Consider the following 21,075-nt stretch of genomic DNA (forward strand, 5'->3'; position numbering starts at 1 on the left):
TTCTCACCTCTGTGACCCCAACTTTACATAACAAGGAGACGTGTCAAGTTTTCTCTTCTTGAGTTTATGCACTGTACGTCTGATAGCCTCTCCTTCAAAATATATCTGACATTAAATTCTGCATTTACTTTACATTTTATTTGCAGCTACACAGCGCCTAAAGTAGTGAAGAATAAAATGAAAAACCATAATGTGAAAGTGGTAGCTCTCACTAGAAGAGATATCCAACTCTGCAGCAGCATATGTGCAGCTTTCAGCTATGGAAATGATATACCCAGATATGGAAAAACTAAGCTATGGTGGAGTTCAAACAGCTCTTGCTGCTAGTAGAAATGTTAAGTGCACACAGGCAAATTCAGCCCTCTTCAGTGCAAAACAAACACACAAGCCAGAAAGCACCAGACATTTCTCATTTCAGTAAAGTCAGACATGAGAACACTGTCACCAAAAGAACTTAATAAACTTAATGCGAGTCAGGGTGGGGTTTCATCCATGATGATAATGTAAATATTCACTGTGCATGATGAGCTGGCTTTAAAATACATTTAGCTTGCCCATAAATCACAGTTTTTGTGATTCAGTGTGACAAATTCATCCACCTGACCCCTACTGTGATACACTTTACAAATGCCACATTCCTGGTATCCGACATCCTGTAACAACAGTTAAATGATTGATTAACTTTATTAATTACTGATTTATAATCGTTTAACATTCTTAGGCACAGAACCGTTTCACACAGTAATGCATAAATGATTTTATGAATTGGTCACTGTTATTTAGCCTCTCATACTCTGACTCATTGCTTAAAAGTAAGGTTATAATACTGTCTTCATGCACCCTGAATAGATAGATTTCAGTCCCCAGATGGCTGTGCATGCTCTATAATACACTGTATTAAACAGTCAAGTCAAAAATTCAAACATGAGTGTGTGCAAAACATTTAGGGGAACAATGGCAAGGTTACAGACCTGGGTATAAATCAAAAACGAACTCAAAAGCAATCCACAGCAGAGAGAGATCCGGCAACCCGGTATCTGAGTATATGTTGGAAAAAAAGAAGGGGAACGAAGTCCGATTTAAGTAACCCAACCACGGCACAACCTCCAAGTCTCCTTCCACCAACGCTACATCAATTGATCCGTCAAGGTGATTCAAACCAGGATGCAATAGCATGACCAGCAGTTCGTGTGCACTCACAGGTAAAGCTGGGACAAATCTAAAAAAAACAAAAAAAAACAAACAAAACAGGCAGTAAAACTGCTCGAAATTTTGCAGATGTCGTTTTTATGATTTCCAGCAAAACTTAAAGGATAACATGAAAAACATTTTTAAAAAGTGCAAAAATAGGACTTTTTCTCGAATTAAAAGCGCCGCTCGGGTCACTCTTACATAATTTGCAGTGAATGCTACCGCACACAGCCGGAGCTAAATTCCGCAGAGCCAACCCGGTCTCGGTTTGATTAAAATCCGCTCAAAGTGAAAATAAGGAATGGATGATAGAAAAGCCCCAAAACTCCGAGAGCCTCAGTTGCCTCCCATTGAAAAAGAGCCGTGACGCTGCGCCCTCTGCGCATAGGAAAGGCATCCAGGCGCACAGCGGCCGCACTCCCGGTGAAGAAAAGAGAAGCTTTTGATTCGGCTCTCTCTCTCTCTCTGATGATGACCTGACATGTGATGAAGCTATCAGGACACCGCGGAGACAACTGTGCTCCAGAGTAGGAGGCGTACGGGGCTCTTGCATCAGAGTCACATGGATCGGACAGAACTTCATCCTTCATTTCCTGCAGCGAAGTCTAAACGTTGCCAGCCTCTAAATGCCATCAAAACGAAAGCGTTGCTGAGAAAATAAGCTGCTTGCCAAATATGAAAGGGGGCTCAAGTAACCCCAACTCATATCATATACGGGGATGACAGAGCTGACTCTATTTCAGGTAGGCCCGAAGTTTTGATGTCCTGAGTGGGAATTTGATGAGTTGATTATTCATCTGAACCCGTTTGTCCTCAGAGAACAGACGAGGAAAGAGAAACAATTATTACAGAGCTCTTCCCTTCAGGGAGCTGTGCGGTAAAACTGAACACAAATCAAGCACACATCTTCCTATTTCTTAGAGAACTTCTACCCTTTGTGGGATTAAGACCACCCACTCCCTCTTTAATATTCTACGTCTTGCCATGAAAGTGGCCTGGTGATGCTGATATGTAGCCTGTGCAGTCCAGGGTAAAGTCCACTGTTACTGAGGCGCGCCGTTGTTCTATAGGGCCATAGCCTAAAATACTGCAGTGTGGTTTACTGCTGCTATATGGGCTCTGACTCTAGTAGGTCAGTTAAATGCACAAGCTACATCCCGAATACTCATTTCTGGACCGACAAAAACACACACGAAGTCAGCACAACCCAGTTCGCCCAACAGAAAGTGAAATTGGGCTTTTTGCAGAAAATAAACGAAACTAAAATGGCCTTAATGTTACAGCTTAGCCACCGCACCCGTATCTATAGACCTCGGAGATCTATAGACTCCTTGTGATGCAGGTTTACAGAGTACCACCACCGCGGGAAATACTGCACGAAAAGACTAGAAAGGGGTGTCGTGGTCCCCTTTGAGGACTGCCAAACTACAGACGCACCTACCTCTTCCTGCAATACAGTCTCCAAAGAGACTGAAAGAGGGAGGGGGGCACAGAGGTGGAGTGTGGGGGTGGCAGAGGAGGGGGTAAAACTATCAGTTAGCCTAGAAAATAATGGCACAAAGCTGGAAATGCTGGGAGGATGATTTTTTGCCAGGGGCGCATTATTCGCGTAGCCATTGAGAGCACACACCATAGTTGCTGTAGCCACTGACAGAAGTTTGACATGATCTCACTTATATGCGTAGGCTGTGTTTTACATCCCGACACACTGAAATGTCATAGCCTATTATCCAGCGGCGGGCCAACTCCCTTAACAACCTCCCGTCTCCCCTTTTTCTACCACGTCGCATTTCGATGGCTGTTTTTCATTCCATAAATCACATCTTGGCTACTTCTGCCTGCCGCCCCGCTTACATATTAGTCCATGTACTGGCAAGGAGCCCTCCACAGACGCTGGGAAAAGATGCTGAGAGAGGGACCGCTCTGCGGCACTGGGATGCAGTCAGTCGACAAAGTAAGACCGAGATCCATCCCGTGACGTGAAATAAAAGACAAAGCAGAAAAAATAAGGTCTACTTACTTTTTCTCGCATTAACAGAAATCCAGACAGCTGTCACCGAACTGCAGATGTGAGAAAGAGCCGGGAGTAAATGCGGCTGTCGCCATATTGTTGCTGCTATCTTCCTTCCCAGTGCGTGCGGCTACCCTGCATAATTGATGACTCTCAGCAAATTGTTGGGGAGTGTCGGTAAATGCCTCTGGTTTCAATAACGGACGAGAGACCGCAGCGTCGTAAGGAAATGTATTTTTTATTTATTTTTTATTTATTTTTTTTATTTAAAAAAAAAAGGACAGTGTACGCTACTCGTGTAAGATAACTCGTTCGTGTTCTGGTTGGGATTTGTAAGCAGTTAGCAAAATACCTTAATCTTTAATTTTTGCAAATTAATAAACCAAACCAAAAAACAAATAATTTGTTTAATATTACTTTAATGCTTAGATTGCATAGAATTTGCATTCAATACAACTGATTTGTAGAATTAAGTTTAACACGAAATTTGTCACACCTTGTGTCATAAATAAGCAGATACAAAACCAGAATTGCTATTTTTTTATAAGTTCCTTTCTGGAAAAGCACAGCATCACTGTAAATACAGTCATGTGAGAAAGAAAGTTTGAGTCTGTGCAGTCCTGTGAAGAACTAAGTACATCCCATGATTAAGGAGCTTGTAACATTGGGGTGACAGGATGAAGCATGCAATACAGTTGAAAGAAGACAAAATATAAGGTATATACCAGCAGTGGTATATAATAGCCCTGCTCCAAAATGTTGGGTTGTTTTGTAATATGTTGTAATATGTAAGTAAAGATAGAATGCAGTGCTCTGAAAATCTCATAAATCCACATTTTGTTCACATCAGAACAGAGAAAATACACCACGTGTTTAAACTGAAACATTTTAACATTTCATGAGAAATATTACCTCAGCTCAATATTAGCTTGGAATTTGATGGCAGCATTTGCATCTAATTATTCTAACTGGAAAAGCACAGCATCACTGTAAATACAGTCACGTGAAAAAAAAAGTTTGAGTCTGTGCAGTGGCAACTGCTGGCAACTGCTCAGTAACATGATTTGGTAAATAAAAGAGCATCTTAGCATGTTAAAGATGAGCACAACTGTCTACAAATTGTGGAGCAATTTAAGAATAATCTTCTTCAAACATTGTGAACATTTTGAATATCTTATCGTCTATAACACATAATATTGACAAAAGATTCCGAGAATCTGGAGAAATCTCCTTGCACAAAAACACAAGGCCAAAAATCAATATTGGATGCCCATAATCTCCAGGCCCTCAGACAGTACAAGAAGGCATGATCCTGCCATTGAAATCACTGCACAGCCTCAAGAACACATCCAGAAATCACTGTGACCACAGTTTGCTGTCTCATCCACAAATGCAGGCTAAAGCTTCACCGTGTAAGGAAGAAACCATAAGTGAACATGACACAGAAATGCCATAATTTTCTCTGGACCAAAGCTAATTTAAAAAGGACTGATGTGAGGTGTAAAACTGTTCCTTGGTAAGACAAATCAAAACTTGAAAATCTCCTTTGGAGAAACTGAAGACGAGAGAGGAGAGAAGAGAGGAGGACTATCCAGTTTGTTGTCAGCATTAAGTTCGAAAAGCCTGAATCTCTGATAGTATGAAAGTGCTTTAGTGCCTTTGGAATTGGCATCTTTCAAATGTGGAAAGGTGCCATCAATGCAGACAGGTATATGCAGGTTTTAGAGCAACATATGCTCCCTCCCAGATGTTGCGTTTTACATGCAAGATCTTGCATATTTCAGCAAGGCAATGCTAAATCACATAATGCAGCTATTGCAACAGCATGGCTTTGTAATAGGAGAGTCCGGGTGATGAATTGGCCTGCCTGCAGCGCAGACCTTTCACCAACTGAAAACATCTGGTGTGTCATGAAATTGAATATACAACAAAGAAGAACCAGGACTGTTGAGCAGATGAAATCCTTTATCAGATAAGAATTGGACAACATTCTGTAAAGTGAGTGCTGATAATGCATAGTTTGTTGACCAGAGGGCAGCTTGCCTGTTGGCAATGTGTGTTTGAAATGCCACAAACACAACGATCAGTTGATCCAAGCAGAGTTGGGCAGAGAATAAACAAGAAGTCTGCAACTTGTTATAACTATAAAACAAGTTTATTCTTAAACTCTCTCTCTCTCCATATATATATATATATATATATATATATATATATATACAGCAGGGTGCAAGATGCTAGCAGGCAAGGCATACATGGAACGCCATAACCAAGTGGCCGGCATAGTGTACAGGAACATCTGTGCCGAGTATAATCTGGAAGTCCCGAGGTCAAAATGGGAGATGCCCCCAAGGGTGGTGGAGAATGACCGAGCTAAGATCCTGTGGGACTTCCAGATACAGACGGACAAAATGGTGGTGGCTAACCAACCGGACATAGTGGTGGTAGACAAACAGAAGAAGACGGCCGTAGTGATCGATGTAGCGGTTCCGAATGACAGCAATATCAGGAAGAAGGAACACGAGAAGCTGGAGAAATACCAAGGGCTCAGAGAAGAGCTCGAGAGGATGTGGAGGGTGAAGGTAACGGTGGTCCCCGTGGTAATCGGAGCACTAGGTGCGGTGACTCCCAAGCTAGGCGAGTGGCTCCAGCAGATCCCGGGAATAACATCGGAGATCTCTGTCCAGAAGAGCGCAGTCCTGGGAACAGCTAAGATACTGCGCAGGACCCTCAAGCTCCCAGGCCTCTGGTAGAGGACCCGAGCTTGAAGGATAAACCGCCCGCAGGGGCGTGCTGGGTGTTTTATATACATATATTTTTTTATATATATATTTATATATATATATATATATATATATATATATATATATATAGATATTTAAAAAAAAAACACCCAGCACGCCCCTGCGGGCGGTTTATCCTTCAAGCTCGGGTCCTCTACCAGAGGCCTGGGAGCTTGAGGGTCCTGCGCAGTATCTTAGCTGTTCCCAGGACTGCGCTCTTCTGGACAGAGATCTCCGATGTTGTTCCCGGGATCTGCTGGAGCCACTCGCCTAGCTTGGGAGTCACCGCACCTAGTGCTCCGATTACCACGGGGACCACCGTTACCTTCACCCTCCACATCCTCTCGAGCTCTTCTCTGAGCCCTTGGTATTTCTCCAGCTTCTCGTGTTCCTTCTTCCTGATATTGCTGTCATTCGGAACCGCTACATCGATCACTACGGCCGTCTTCTTCTGTTTGTCTACCACCACTATGTCCGGTTGGTTAGCCACCACCATTTTGTCCGTCTGTATCTGGAAGTCCCACAGGATCTTAGCTCGGTCATTCTCCACCACCCTTGGGGGCATCTCCCATTTTGACCTCGGGACTTCCAGATTATACTCGGCACAGATGTTCCTGTACACTATGCCGGCCACTTGGTTATGGCGTTCCATGTATGCCTTGCCTGCTAGCATCTTGCACCCTGCTGTTATATGCTGGATTGTCTCTGGGGCATCTTTACACAGCCTGCACCTGGGGTCTTGCCTGGTGTGATAGACCCCAGCCTCTATGGATCTTGTGCTCAGAGCTTGTTCTTGTGCTGCCATGATTAGTGCCTCTGTGCTGTCTTTCAGTCCAGCTTTGTCCAGCCACTGGTAGGATTTCTGGATATCAGCCACCTCCTCTATCTGCCGGTGGTACATACCGTGCAGGGGCCTGTCCTTCCATGATGGTTCCTCGTCTCCCTCCTCTTTCTTGGGTTTCTGCTGCCTGAGGTATTCATTGAGCACTCGGTCAGTTGGGGCCATCTTCCCAATGTATTCTTGGATGGTCGTTGTCTCATCCTGGACTGTGGTGCTGACACTCACCAGTCCCTGGCCCCCTTCCTTCCGCTTAGCGTACAGCCTCAGGGTGCTGGACTTGGGGTGAAACCCTCCATGCATGGTAAGGAGCTTTCTTGTCTTTATGTCAGTGGCTTCTGTCTCCTCCTTTGGCCAGCCTATTACCCCAGCAGGGTACCTGATCACGGGCAGGGCGTACGTGTTGATGGCCCGGATCTTGTTCTTACCATTCAGCTGACTCCTCAGGACTTGCCTGACCCTCTGCAGGTACTTGGTGGTTGCAGCTTTTCTAGCGGCCTCTTCATGGTTCCCATTCGCCTGCGGGATCCCCAGGTACTTGTAACTGTCCTCTATGTCTGCAATGTTGCCTTCTGGTAGTTCAATCCCCTCAGTTCTGACTACCTTCCCTCTCTTTGATACCATCCGACTACACTTCTCCAGTCCGAACGACATTCCAATGTCATTGCTGTATAGCCTGGTAGTGTGGATCAGTGAATCGATGTCTCGTTCACTCTTGGCATACAGCTTGATGTCATCCATGTACAGGAGGTGGCTGACAACTGCTCCGTTCCGTAGTCGGTATCCGTAGCCAGTCTTGTTAATGATCTCACTGAGGGGGTTCAGGCCTATGCAGAACAGCAGTGGGGACAGAGCATCTCCTTGGTAGATCCCGCACTTGATGGTGACTTGTGCTATGGGCTTGGAGTTGGCCTCTAGTGTTGTACACCATATCCCCATTGAGTTCCTGATGAAGGCTCTTAGGGTCCCATTGATCTTGTACAATTCTAGGCATTCCAGTATCCAGCTGTGGGGCATTGAGTCATAGGCCTTCTTGTAATCAATCCAGGCAGTGCACAGGTTGGTCAGTCTGGTCTTGCAGTCTCGGCTGATTGTTCTGTCTACCAGTAGCTGGTGTTTTGCGCCTCTGGTATTCTTGCCAATTCCTTTCTGTGTCCCGCTCATGTATTGACCCATGTGCCTGTTCATCTTAGCCGATATGATGCCTGACAGGAGCTTCCATGTAGTACTGAGGCAGGTTATTGGTCGGTAGTTGGAGGGGACCGGTCCCTTCTTGGGGTCCTTGGGGATCAGGACCGTCCGGCCTTCAGTTAGCCATTCCGGGTGTCTCTCGTTAACTAGCAGCTGGTTCATTTGTGCTGCCAGACGCTCGTGGAGTGCAGTCAGCTTCTTCAGCCAGTAGGCGCGAACCATGTTGGGCCCTGGTGCTGTCCAACTCTTCATACTGGAGACCCTTTCTTGGATATCTGCCACTGTGATGGTTACTGGACCCTGTTCAGGGAGGTCGCTGTGGTCTGCCCTCAGATCCTCTAGCCACTGAGCATTGCCGTTATGGGTTGCATCCTTCTCCCATATGCTCTTCCAGTATTGCTCCGTCTCCAGCCTTGGTGGTGCTGTTCTCTTATTGTTCCCTTGCCACTGAGAGTACACCTTTGCTGGTTCTGTGGATATATATATATATACATATATATATACATATATATATATATATATATATATATATATATATATATATATATATATATATATATATATATATATATATATATATATATATATATATATATATATATATATATATGGAGAAATACCAAGGGCTCAGAGAAGAGCTCGAGAGGATGTGGAGGGTGAAGGTAACGGTGGTCCCCGTGGTGATCGGAACACTAGGTGCGGTGACTCCCAAGCTAGGCGAGTGGCTCCAGCAGATCCCGGGAACAACATCGGAGATCTCTGTCCAGAAGAGCGCAGTCCTGGGAACAGCTAAGATACTGCGCAGGACCCTCAAGCTCCCAGGCCTCTGGTAGAGGACCCGAGCTTGAAGGATAAACCGCCCGCAGGGGCGTGCTGGGTGTAAAAAAAAAAAAAAAGTATATCTATATATATATATATATATATATATATATATATATAGTGGGGCAAAAAAGTATTTAGTCAGCCACCGATTGTGCAAGTTCCCCCACCTAAAATGATGACAGAGGTCAGTAATTTGCACCAGAGGTACACTTCAACTGTGAGAGACAGAATGTGAAAAAAAAAATCCATGAATTCACATGGTAGGATTTGTAAAGAATTTATTCGTAAATTAGGGTGGAAAATAAGTATTTGGTCACCTCAAACAAGGAAAATCTCTGGCTCTCACAGACCTGTAACGTCTTCTGTAAGAAGCTTTTCTGTCCCCCAGTCGTTACCTGTATGAATGGCACCTGTTTGAACTCATCATCTGTATAAAAGACACCTGTCCACAGCCTCAAACAGTCAGACTCCAAACTCCGCCATGGCCAAGACCAAAGAGCTTTCGAAGGACACCAGGAAAAGTATTGTAGACCTGCACCAGACTGGGAAGAGTGAATCTACAATAGGCAAGCAGCTTGGTGTGAAAAAATCAACTGTGGGAGCAATCATCAGAAAATGGAAGACATACAAGACCACTGATAATCTCCCTCGATCTGGGGCTCCACGCAAGATCTCATCCCGTGGGGTCAAAATGATCATGAGAACGGTGAGCAAAGATCCCAGAACCACACGGGGGGACCTGGTGAATGACCTGCAGAGAGCTGGGACCAAAGTAACAAAGGTCACCATCAGTAACACACTACAACGGCAGGGAATCAAATCCCGCAGTGCCAGACGTGTTCCGCTGCTGAAGCCAGTGCATGTCCAGGCCAGTCTGAAGTTTGCCAGAGAGCACATGGATGATACAGCAGAGGATTGGGAGAATGTCATGTGGTCAGATGAAACCAAAGTAGAACTTTTTGGTATAAACTCAACTCGTCGTGTTTGGAGGAAGAAGAATACTGAGTTGCATCCCAAGAACACCATACCTACTGTGAAGCATGGGGGTGGAAACATCATGCTATGGGGCTGTTTTTCTGCCAAGGGGACAGGACGACTGATCCGTGTTAAGGACAGAATAAATGGGACCATGTATCGTGAGATTTTGAGCCAAAACCTCCTTCCATCAGTGAGAACTTTGAAGATGAAACGAGGCTGGGTCTTCCAACATGACAATGATCCAAAACACACCGCCCGGGCAACAAAGGAGTGGCTCCGTAAGAAGCATTTGAAAGTCCTGGAGTGGCCTAGCCAGTCTCCAGACCTCAACCCCATAGAAAATCTGTGGCGGGAGTTGAAAGTCCGTGTTGCTCGGCGACAGCCCCAAAACATCACTGCTCTCGAGAAGATCTGCATGGAGGAATGGGCCAAAATACCAGCTACTGTGTGTGCAAACCTGGTAAAGACCTATAGTAAACGTTTGACCTCTGTTATTGCCAACAAAGGTTATGTTACAAAGTATTGAGTTGTATTTTTGTTATTGACCAAATACTTATTTTCCACCCTGATTTACGAATAAATTCTTTACAAATCCTACCATGTGGATTCATGGATTTTTTTTTCACATTCTGTCTCTCACAGTTGAAGTGTACCTCTGGTGCAAATTACTGACCTCTGTCATCATTTTAGGTGGGGGAACTTGCACAATCGGTGGCTGACTAAATACTTTTTTGCCCCACTGTATATATATATATATATATATATATATATATATATATATATATATATATATATATATATATATATATATATATATATATAGAGAGAGAGAGAGAGAGAGAGAGAGATGTGTGTGTGTGTGTGTGTGTGTGTGTGTGTGTGTGTGTGTGTGTGTGTGTGTGTGTGTGTGTGTGTGTGTGTGTGTGTGTGTGTGTGTGATTCTCACACATATAATGTGTACAACATAAACAGACTAGCATCAATCTTGTTACAGCTGTTCAAAACTGGAACAACCACCTCCGAGCTAACAGCTTTAAAGCTCAACTTTCTATTGGATGTAATCATTTCAAAATTCTATGTGCACAGTTATCTGATGGAGAACCTCAACGAAGCTCCCAAACCTTGTAACAAGCAGTAAAATTAACTGTAAACCATGCTGTTTAGAGTTCCAAGAATTGTTTCAAGACTTGATTAATTTAAAACACTGGGTTTGAGCTTTTGGAGCCCCATAGCAGGCTAACCAAAAATCACCAGCACTGTGAAATAAATTTGATGATTAAGGTTTTACTTAAACACAATAATACACTGTTTTGTTTATGAAATTGTCAAAAATGACTGGAAATTGTGCAATTTATGTTAAATATAGAAAACAGACTTACTGTCTTTACTGCACATGGACCTCACATGGTTAAGTGTGCCGTCATTCCCCTATGAGACTTTTTTTTTTTTTTTTAAAACACACAACCCTGTAGATTACAAAATTCTTACCTGTAACTTGCTTTCAGCCACAAATGTTTTGCAATATGTTGTCTATATTCCTCACCCTTCAAATCACAGTGTTGGGGGAGTTTATGAAGGAAGTGTCGTGAGCTAACAATGTCTCCATCTAGTGGAGCATTAAAGAACTGCAGTTTAATGTCTATTGGAAATAAGTGAGCCATTTAAAAAACTCTAAGCATGGGATATAGATGTCCCGAGTAAATTATTTGTATAGTGTACTGTAGACGAGACAGAGACATCCACCAGATTGTCTTAGAAGCTCTTCTCAAGTTACATGTGAACAGCAACACATTCTGCTACCAGAATGTATAAAACTCCAAACATGGAGTTTTATACATGTCTTCACTTGCTGAAAAACTGGATGAATAATAAAAACATCCGCAAATACGGGCAGCACGGTGGCACGGTGGTTAGCACTGTTGCCGCACAGCAAGAAGGTCCTGAGTTCAATTCCACCATCAGGCCGGGGTCTTTCTGTGTGGAGTTTGCATGTTCTCCCCGTGTTTGCGTGGGTTCCCTCCGGGTACTCCGGCTTCCTCCCACTGTCCAAAGACATGCAGCTTGTGGGGATAGGTTAATTGGATAATCCAAATTGCCACTAGGTGTGAATGTGCGAGTGAATGAGAGTGCGAATGGTTGTCTGTCCCTGTGTGTTGGCCCTGCGACAGACTGGCGACCAGTACAGGGTGTACCCCGCCTCTCGCCCTATGACAGCTGGGATAGGCTCCAGTGCCCCCCGTGACCCTGAAAAGGATAAGCGGAAGCGAATGGATGGATGGATCCGCAAATACACCATCTGTGCTGTTCCCCAAAATAATCACATTATTAATAACAAATTAAATTAAAGCTGCAAGCAGCGTTATGAGGGCCCTCGCACCCCCGGCGCGTCGGGCCACGCCCAACACCTGAAACCAGCACCTCCGATCTGATGTCACATTGATGGAATTCATGCATTTAACATCCAGCTAACATTTCATCTCATTCAATCATGATTATAGTCCTCCCACTAGGTGGTGCTCTAACCATTACTGACAAATGGCATATCAAACATTTCCGAGCTCGACTCTCATCACACCTGCGACCTTTGGGAGAGATTGGACATTGTGTTTTGGAGTGACAGCAGATTACTGCTTTTTGGCGAGTGATTGAAACTCCACGTGTCGCCATGACCACCCCGTTTCCCTGAACGTAAAAAGCTTCGCAATTCAACATCAAAAAGGTCTTTAGATTCCACACACTGGAGAATTGTTCAATCTGATGAAATCCCTTGGAGGAGTTCGTCAAAGTATGAGGCCTGAAAAGAGGGGAAAATGTCGATAAAATTACACATTAATTTTAAAATGGCTGACTTCCTGTTGGATTTGGGATATTGCTCCAAGAGAATTTTTTGTACATCTTGATATCTTCCATAAGCTTACCAGGTTTCAGACTCATAGATAAAACACAGAGCAGGGGCTGATGTTTTGACATTTTTTAGGGGGCACTGTGGAGCCATTTTACCATTTTCCTTAAAAATGATCACATAACAAGAAAGCCTTCATCACATTGGAGGTGTGTGCCAAATTTCAAGACTTTTTAAACTTTCCAAGCCCCTCAAAAGCAACTTTATTTTTCATGGTGAACCGCGTTGCCACCAGGGTGCGCTGTTCAGTTTAAAGTCACAATTTTCGCACTGAAGCATCATGAAGGACTGATGGTGATATTCACCACTTTTGAGGTGGCCATGATGAACCTGTGAAAATCAGTACAACAAAATTAAAGCCACGATATTTCCTGTTGCCACTAGGTGGCGCTCTGCATATTCCTGACAATGGGCACATCAATCTGTTCAGGGCGGGTCTGACATCATGCCTGTGAAGTCTGGTACTGATCAAACTGGATTTAAGTGAGTTATACTAATTTGTTTCTTCATGGCGAGACATCAAAGTTCGCCATGCTTTCGGGGTCACACCCTTTGGCGAAAAGTCACCGTTTTCTCTGTAACCCAAGACCAACTCCTTAAGGCTTTCCTGGAGAAATTTGAGGCTGCAGATGTCGCCCATCACAATACCGTACCCCAAAGTGTAAAACATGACATTTCCTGTTCCCACTAGGTGGCGCTGTCCCTGATGTCAAATATGGAGCCTTATCATATGTGTGCTCTTTGGTCCAAATCGGACAATGTATGACAGAATGAGAGGCAATAAGATTTTCATGGCGAGTCATCGAAATTCGCCGTGGCGCCACGGCCTCACCGTCAGGGGCGGAGCGGGGGGGTGGCTTACGGGGCTTAAGCCCGGGTTGTTTTGTCAGAAGCCCGGGGTATTTTGGAGTGTAATTTTTTCATAGTTAGATGTCTGGCTGACAACTGTATAAAACAAAAAGTACACACAATATTCGAAGCACATAGTGCACACTGTGGGAATTTACGACTGTGCGTGAATCCCCCCCTGATATTGGTATGATCCAAGCTCAGGCACTAAGCGACTGAGCGAGGGGGCGGGGCAGCTGCTGCCCGTGAGTGCGCTGTTGGAGAGACGGAGCCAGCCATACTAAGGAGAGCTTAAGTTTGACCAGGTACCAAAGCAAATCATTCGTACCGTACAAATAATGTAAATATGACGGTGCATCACGAAAGATTGATATGAAACTGATCACTTGACCAATATTACGTTACTTGCTCTTCAAGTGAATCAACAAATGGCGAAATGAAAAGCCGAACAAATGCTATTTTTTTTTTAGAGTCTTAGCTTACGTGTGTTTATTTCATATTCTCAGTTCTTACCCTCCCCGACTAAATCGGTTTCAGTTATGCACTGAAATATAAGAATGGACATTCGAGGGTTCTTTCAAAGAAAAAACTCAGGTAAATGTTATTTTATATATTATGCTTTGTATGTTGTTCAGTATATTTCTATGCAAAACAAGAGGGATTTCAGTACACAGCAGGATGTTCACATTTGTAACCAGATATTTACACTTTAGGGAGAAAACATAAAACATTTTTACTGTACAACATCAATTTAGAGTAAACTTTTGTTTTAGATAAATATTGAAATATCTTTTGAATTAGTTAAATTTCAGAATAAAGAGAGACAGAGCTATTTTTATCACTTTCATCAAATTTAGGAGTACATGTACACTAAATTTATTGTTAATTAATAAGAAAACTCCAGACGATTCCATTCTGAGCTGAAGAAGCTTCTGATAGGTTAGTAGAGTCCATGTGAGTAAATTGGTGGCACAGCTGTGGATGCATATAAGGCAAAACACAGAGCCTGTTTCTTTGACATGGGAAAATCAAGAGATATCAACCAAAACACCAGGAAAAGAACTGTGGAGCTCCATAAATGTGGCTCAAGTTTGAATACAATTTGGTTCCATTTGCAATTAAGAAATACAGATAGTTTCTCTCTTTACTCTTAAAGTTAACAAATATGTTTTTATATTTATCAATCTAAAAAAATAAACATTTAGTCTGATTTGATGTTACAGTTAAAAAAGTGTTTTTATCTGAAGAGTAAATATCTGGTTTCAACTGTATATTTGATGATTGTCAGCACAAAGAGGGAGAGAGAGGAGAACGAGGACAGAACAGATGAACAAGAGCAGGTGAGACACACATGTTAGTCAAATGGTTGTTTACCAAAAGTATCACCGTATCATAGGTCCTCATGTATCTCGTACCTAGTGTTTCTTTTTAGGTTTGTTATTTTTCAAATTCTGTATTTATTAAGTTCTGCAGGCTTGTTTGCACAACAAGGCCAAAATAATTATATAAACTTTTCTCAATCTAAATAGTGGACTTTGGTAGAATTAAAAAATAAGTGTAGTGCAGGTCTATGATGATTTTTAGTGCTACTATCATCTAGTTCTGATTGTGGTTCTGTCTTGGTTAAGTCCTCAGTAGTCCTGATTTTGAACTGTTGTAGTCCTGTTTTAATTCTGGATCAGTTCTGGGTCTGGTTGAATTGGGGTTTAGTCCTCGTGTCTTGATGCAGCCCTGACCTTGTTCTGCCTTGCTGCTTAATTAAAAAACTAGTTTAAGGTGTCCTGCACATGTGATATATATTTTTCCCTATATGAAGTCATTCTTTTTTGAACAGAGCCTATTAATCTTTCAGTCATTTCTACACCCCCCCCCCCCCAAAAAAAAAAAAAAAAATCCCACATGCATACTACTCTTTGGGCTAAGCCCCGGGTGTTTCAAATGTCTGGCTCCGCCTCTGCTCACCGTATCCCGAAAACTCCAAAGCTCCGCAATTTAACATGGCCCAGGTGTGTAGTTGACACTGACCAAAAATGAAGCTTATACAACCAAATCCCAAGGAGGAGTTCGCAAAAGTTCGAGGCATGGAAATAGCAAAATTAGTGCTAAAATGTCACCTTCACTTCTAAATTGCGGACTTCCTGTTGGGTTTGCGTCAGTGGGCCAATTGACTTTTTTGTTCGTCTTGGTATGATACACATGTGTGCCAGATTTCATGTATGTAGCTCAAACGATGTGTTCGTAGGGCTGCATTTAACAAGGCATAGGTGGCGCCATTTCCCAGTGCTCATATGTAAAACCATTAAAATACGAAATTTTTCACCAGACCTGGCATGTGTGCAAAATTTCATGAGTTTTTGAGCATGTTAAAGCCCTCAAAAAGGCAATTCATTTCAATGAAAAAAAATAAATAAATAAAAAAATAATAATAATAATAATAATAAACGGAGCAGATACAATAGGGCCTTCGCACTTTTAGTGCTCGGGCCCTAATAATTTTAGTCTATGACAGATTTTGCTTTTAGTGACAAACAGGCCAAAAATGAAACATTGACTAAATTCTTCACTTCTGGCTCTTTTTGATTGATGTTTTCATTTATGAACCTGTAAGTGTATTGTTTGGTTCAGTACCATGACTCTTTTCAGTGTAAACCACACAACATGGGAGTTTATGTGATTGAAAAACCTAGAGACAAATTTTTGCCATATAAAATGCACCTGTTAAAAAACTGAAGCAGCTGTAAGGTTTTAAACATTAGGACATTTTTTTTTTTAAAAGAAGAAGAATCAGGTCCATGGCAGGTTCTCAAATTGTTTAAACACATCAAATGAATAGATGAACAACAATACATGAACTATTTTACAGTGTCATTATTAGAAACAGTGTTTGGAAAAACTAGGTACATGTCATGACTCAGTAGCTTGTAGAACCACCTTTAGAGGAAATATCTTGAAACAATCATTGTCCTGTATAACTTTATCAGGTTCTCACATTGTTGTAGGGGAATTTTGGCCCTCTACTCTTTACAGTATTGCTTTAGTTCAATAAGGTGTGTAGGTGTTTTTTAGGCACAGCCCTTTTAATGTCCTGCAGCATTTCAATCTGGTTGAGGTCTGGAATTTAACTGGGACATTATGTCACCTTGAGTTCTTTCTTGTTCAGCTGATTTGCCCTCACATTTGACTCTAGAATACATTGATACACACAGAAGTTCATGCTCATTTCAGTGACTATAAGGTGCCCAGGTGCAAAACAAGCCCAAATCATCATCCCTGGGCCACCATCTTGACAGCTGGTTGATGAAATCTGAAAAAAAGGATGTACACACAACCAAATTATCTTTATTAGTTTTATTTACCTTTGCAAAGGGGTTAAAGAAGCGTATTGAAATCATGCCATTGTGTTTTTTGACAAAGAAGAATTACAAAAATAAAGACATTTATAGCTCTACAGTTGTGATATAGTAGTTGACAGTTATAGTAGCCATTGACAATTTCAGTATTTGGTTGGTTTCTGGTACAGACCTGGCTTTTAAGTTCAAGCTTCAAATTTTCATTAGGGTTGAGGTCGAGGCTTTGCTCCAGACCAACAAACTGCCAAAACTGTTTCCATGGGTGTCCACACTTATTGATGACATGTTAATCGAATGCATTTGATTAGCAGCACCTGGCTGCTATTTACCTTCTTAATTCCTCTTATTGGAAACAAAAAGGGTGCTATTATTAAATAAATAATGAGACAATGTAATATGTCATGTGCTTTTGGTCATCTGAGGTTGTATTTTAGGCTAATCTGCTAGTTTCACATGGTGGACTCTACTATGGGGCTATTATTCTAGCAAAATTATTTGTGTGTGTGCATTTTGATCTCTGTGTGGATTTGTGTGTGTGTGTGTATTCTGATTCATGTATGTGTGATCAGAAATGTGCAAATATATTTGTAAATCTTTACAGAGATTTGTTCATGTGTAATTTGGAATGTGTGTGTAACCAGATTTGCAAATGTGAAATTAAATCTGTAACCATGCATAGATGGTTTTACTCTAAGCACTGAAAATACAGACAAATCTTCTTCATCTTTGTCTTCTTGTCCATTTAGAGGTCACCATAGCAGATCATCTGCTCCATATCACCCTCTCTCCCCTCTGCATGTTCTCCTTCATTACATCCATAAAACTTGTCTGTGGTCTTCCTCTTTTCCTCCTCCAAACCATATATTAGATCTCACCTTGCAAACTTTCCTTTTTGCTCTTGCCACTATCTGTCTTTCTGTCACAAGTCACCCCTAACACTTGTCTCCATCCACACCATCCTACACTTTCTTCTTCACTTGTCTCCTGAATTGTCCATTTCTTTCGATGATTGACCCCAGTTATTCAAACCTGTCCAGGCTCTCTTCCACCTACTCCCTACTTCCACTACAGATCAATATCATCTGCAAACATCATACTCTATGGAGACGCCTGCCTGACCTCATCTCTCAGCATGTCTATTACGAGCGCAAGGGGCTCAGGGCCGACCCCGATGTAATTGGTGAAATACTCTATATAGCTGGGAGGGCATGGTGGTTTCCCCTCATAGTTTGGGGGAAAAGACCATGGATGTCTTTCACCACTCTCTCCATTGGGGTACCCTGCAGGAAACCATTGAAGATGGACATCACCTGGAGCACCATCTCCCACAGGTCGGTGGTATGAGCAACTGCCATTTCTTTTCTCCTGTGGGTGGCTCTCACCAGCATTACACTAACATAAACAATCAAACACCAACCAGAGTCCCTTTGGAGCTTGAGACACCATGGTAATCTCACACAAATACCAGTTTGACGTGAACATCATCTTCATGTATCCGCCTCCACTCTGCTGCATCCATAGCAGTAAGCTTTTGGCTGATGTCTCTTCAAAAAAACCTGCAATGTTCAAGAGCTCCTGATCCAACACTGCTGACATCCATATCGAGACCAAAAGGAAGAAGGGCTCAAGTGAGTAAAGCACTGGGACCTCCACTAAGTCATCTGTAGTGAAGTGAAACCTTAAAGAGATTTTTTTGCTTCCTTCAAACTATAGAAAGCTTGTAAGGGGTTTCTCTTCCACTGTTGTTCTTTGATCTACTTACTATAGAAAGGAGCACAGTTTTTGTGTACAGAAACCCCTCTTTAAGTCCTGAATACATCTGAGGGTGGGCCAATCCCTTCCACATTCTACGGAGCTTACAGCATCAGTGCCTTAGCCTGTGGCCTACTAACATGGCCTTATGTCACATGAAGCACCATTTATGTAGATGTTTTTGCCTTCCTGCCTTCATCCTGGCCAGTACAAATCCAAAGGCTTCAAAAGCACCATTGAAAGATGCACTGTGCGCAAGAATGTCATGAAGAGACCACAAGCTAAGCCACTCTGACTGGAAGTGGCCATGTGAGCTTAGGTGCATTCCTTCAGTACCATTAGCCTGGACTTAAAATTGAAACTGCGAATAAAAGGCTTCCCAGTCAGCCTTGACATTATATGTCAGAATTTTCACATTAGCATGGAGGCTTTCCTGGTGCACATGTGCAGTTCTGTCCACATCTCCAGTGTCTGCTGGTTTCACCTAAAAGGCACACCGGGCACAAGAGCGATAGAGCCTGCAAAGCCAGCTTCAGTAGCCATTTTTGCAGTCACTTATCTGACCTGCTCTCTGCTCTTTAACCCTTCAGTCTTCGGCTAAGCCAAAATGTTCTTGATTTTCCACATCAACTTCCTGCTTAATCTTAGAGCAGTCCACCAGAAGTTTTTTTTTCTTTTAACTTTTGACATCAATTGAATCTTCCCTCTTTGTGAACATAGTGGATTAGACAATATACAGTTCTGCTCGCCATTTAAATTAAGTTTTTCATTTAATATATGCAGTTCAATTTCATGTCAACCTTCATAGTAATTGTGTTGCAAGTTACGTAGTAAATGTAGTTTAGTACTAAATGGTTAAAAAAAAAAAGATTGTTATAAAATATGGATTTTACCAGAGAGAAAAATAATTGATTTGGAACTGGTTTTACTAACTAGTAGAATTTGTGTTTATTGTGATTATTAATAGCTTTTATAGTAATTGTTTTCTTGCTTGTTTTGCAGCCTTCCCCTATGTTTCTTTCAGTATAAAGGTTCTGCATTTATATGTGTGTCTAACTCTGTATTTGTTAGTTAGCTTTTGGTAATGGTTACTCTGTGTCTCATGTTAGGTTATATACCTTTGTCCTGTTTTCAGAGAGAGAGAGGGACCTAATTTTGGTTTGTCATGTTGTCTCTCTTAGTTGTGTATTCTTGCATTTCCTGTATTTGTTTGTTTGTTTCCTGGTGCTGCACTTTGCTTTTGAACTGTTATTTTTTTTATTTATCAGCATTGGAGGCTGTAAATATTTTGCTCCTGCATGTGGGTCCATAAAACTTTGTTAGTTATTATAATTTGTAATTTACATGTTAAATCTTTGTCGTGCAGGGTGGAGCCCTCTTCTCCTTAGAGCACGTGGCTGGTGACACCTCGACTTGGACATACTTCTTTCAGCACATTCTCAAGTCTGTGTTGTTCTACTTTGGTGATGGATGTGAGATCAGCCGGGAAACATAGAATTATGTGAAGGAAGCCAATGTCTCTGATCTCAAACTAAGACACATTGAGGCGCCGCTCAGAATACATTGAACTTTAACTCACTTTCCTCTCCTTTGTCATGTGACCAGCAGAGATAAAAAGTGCCGGTCAACTTAGAGTGATCCTTTAGTGTTGTAAAAAGAAAAGATAAACACTAAAAAGACACAAACGGTGTATAATACTGATTTTGTATCCAGCTAAAGTGACAAATGTATTTTGGTGTTTGTTATTCTGTTCCTCATCTTCAGAGACTCTTGCCTATGAAGTTACTAAAATAAATAATGACCCAGTGTAGTCCATCATGTGCTGTTCATTCATCTGAGATTGTATTTTATAACCTGGTCAGTTTTCATAGTAAAACATCAGAATTTAACTGAAGAAGCATCTTAGATGAGGGGTGAAAGACTGCAATGACCTGGATGAGCGAGAACCTTTACAGACTATTGAAAAGGGGATAAACTCTTTTTCTTTCTTTTTTTTGACATGACTCGACAATTTTTGAGAAGGAAAAAAATGATCTTATAAAAACGTGATAAAGGATGGGTGGTCAAAAACATGATTCCACCATAATGGATATGCCCATGTCCATTAAAGTTTCACTGATATATCAGTAGTCTGATATATTGTCTGAGACTGGCCTGTTACCAGTGAATTACACTGTACTGATATGCAGTAATATTGAAATATGAGCAGGTTAACTTCAGCACTACCGCCACCTACATAATTTTATTAGTGCCCGCCTTAGATTCATATCAGTATTAGGGTTGGGTTCTGATGACTGTTTCCTGCATGCTTGCAGCTACTGTTTGTAACCTGATAGCTTTTTTTATGTAGACTTTTATTTAGAAAAGCGTGACACACTTCCCGTCTGACCTCCTATCTCGCGATCATTCGC

The 21,075-nt window shown here is 42.0% G+C and overlaps 1 protein-coding gene across 1 annotated transcript in view; it reads right to left on the reverse strand.

The window, feature by feature from the left end:
- Positions 1-3,311, reverse strand: part of scn8ab (sodium channel, voltage gated, type VIII, alpha subunit b) — a 45,757-nt gene extending 42,446 nt beyond the window's left edge. Inside the window, exon 1 of the mRNA XM_080892400.1 lies at positions 3,212-3,311. The gene's annotated coding sequence lies outside the window, so the exon portion shown is untranslated. The remainder of the gene's footprint in view (positions 1-3,211) is intronic.
- Positions 3,312-21,075: the final 17,764 nt, after the last annotated feature.

Source organism: Rhamphochromis sp. 'chilingali' (genome assembly GCF_963969265.1).
Source record: "Rhamphochromis sp. 'chilingali' genome assembly, chromosome: 9".
In the NCBI taxonomy this organism is placed as follows: domain Eukaryota; kingdom Metazoa; phylum Chordata; class Actinopteri; order Cichliformes; family Cichlidae; genus Rhamphochromis; species Rhamphochromis sp. 'chilingali'.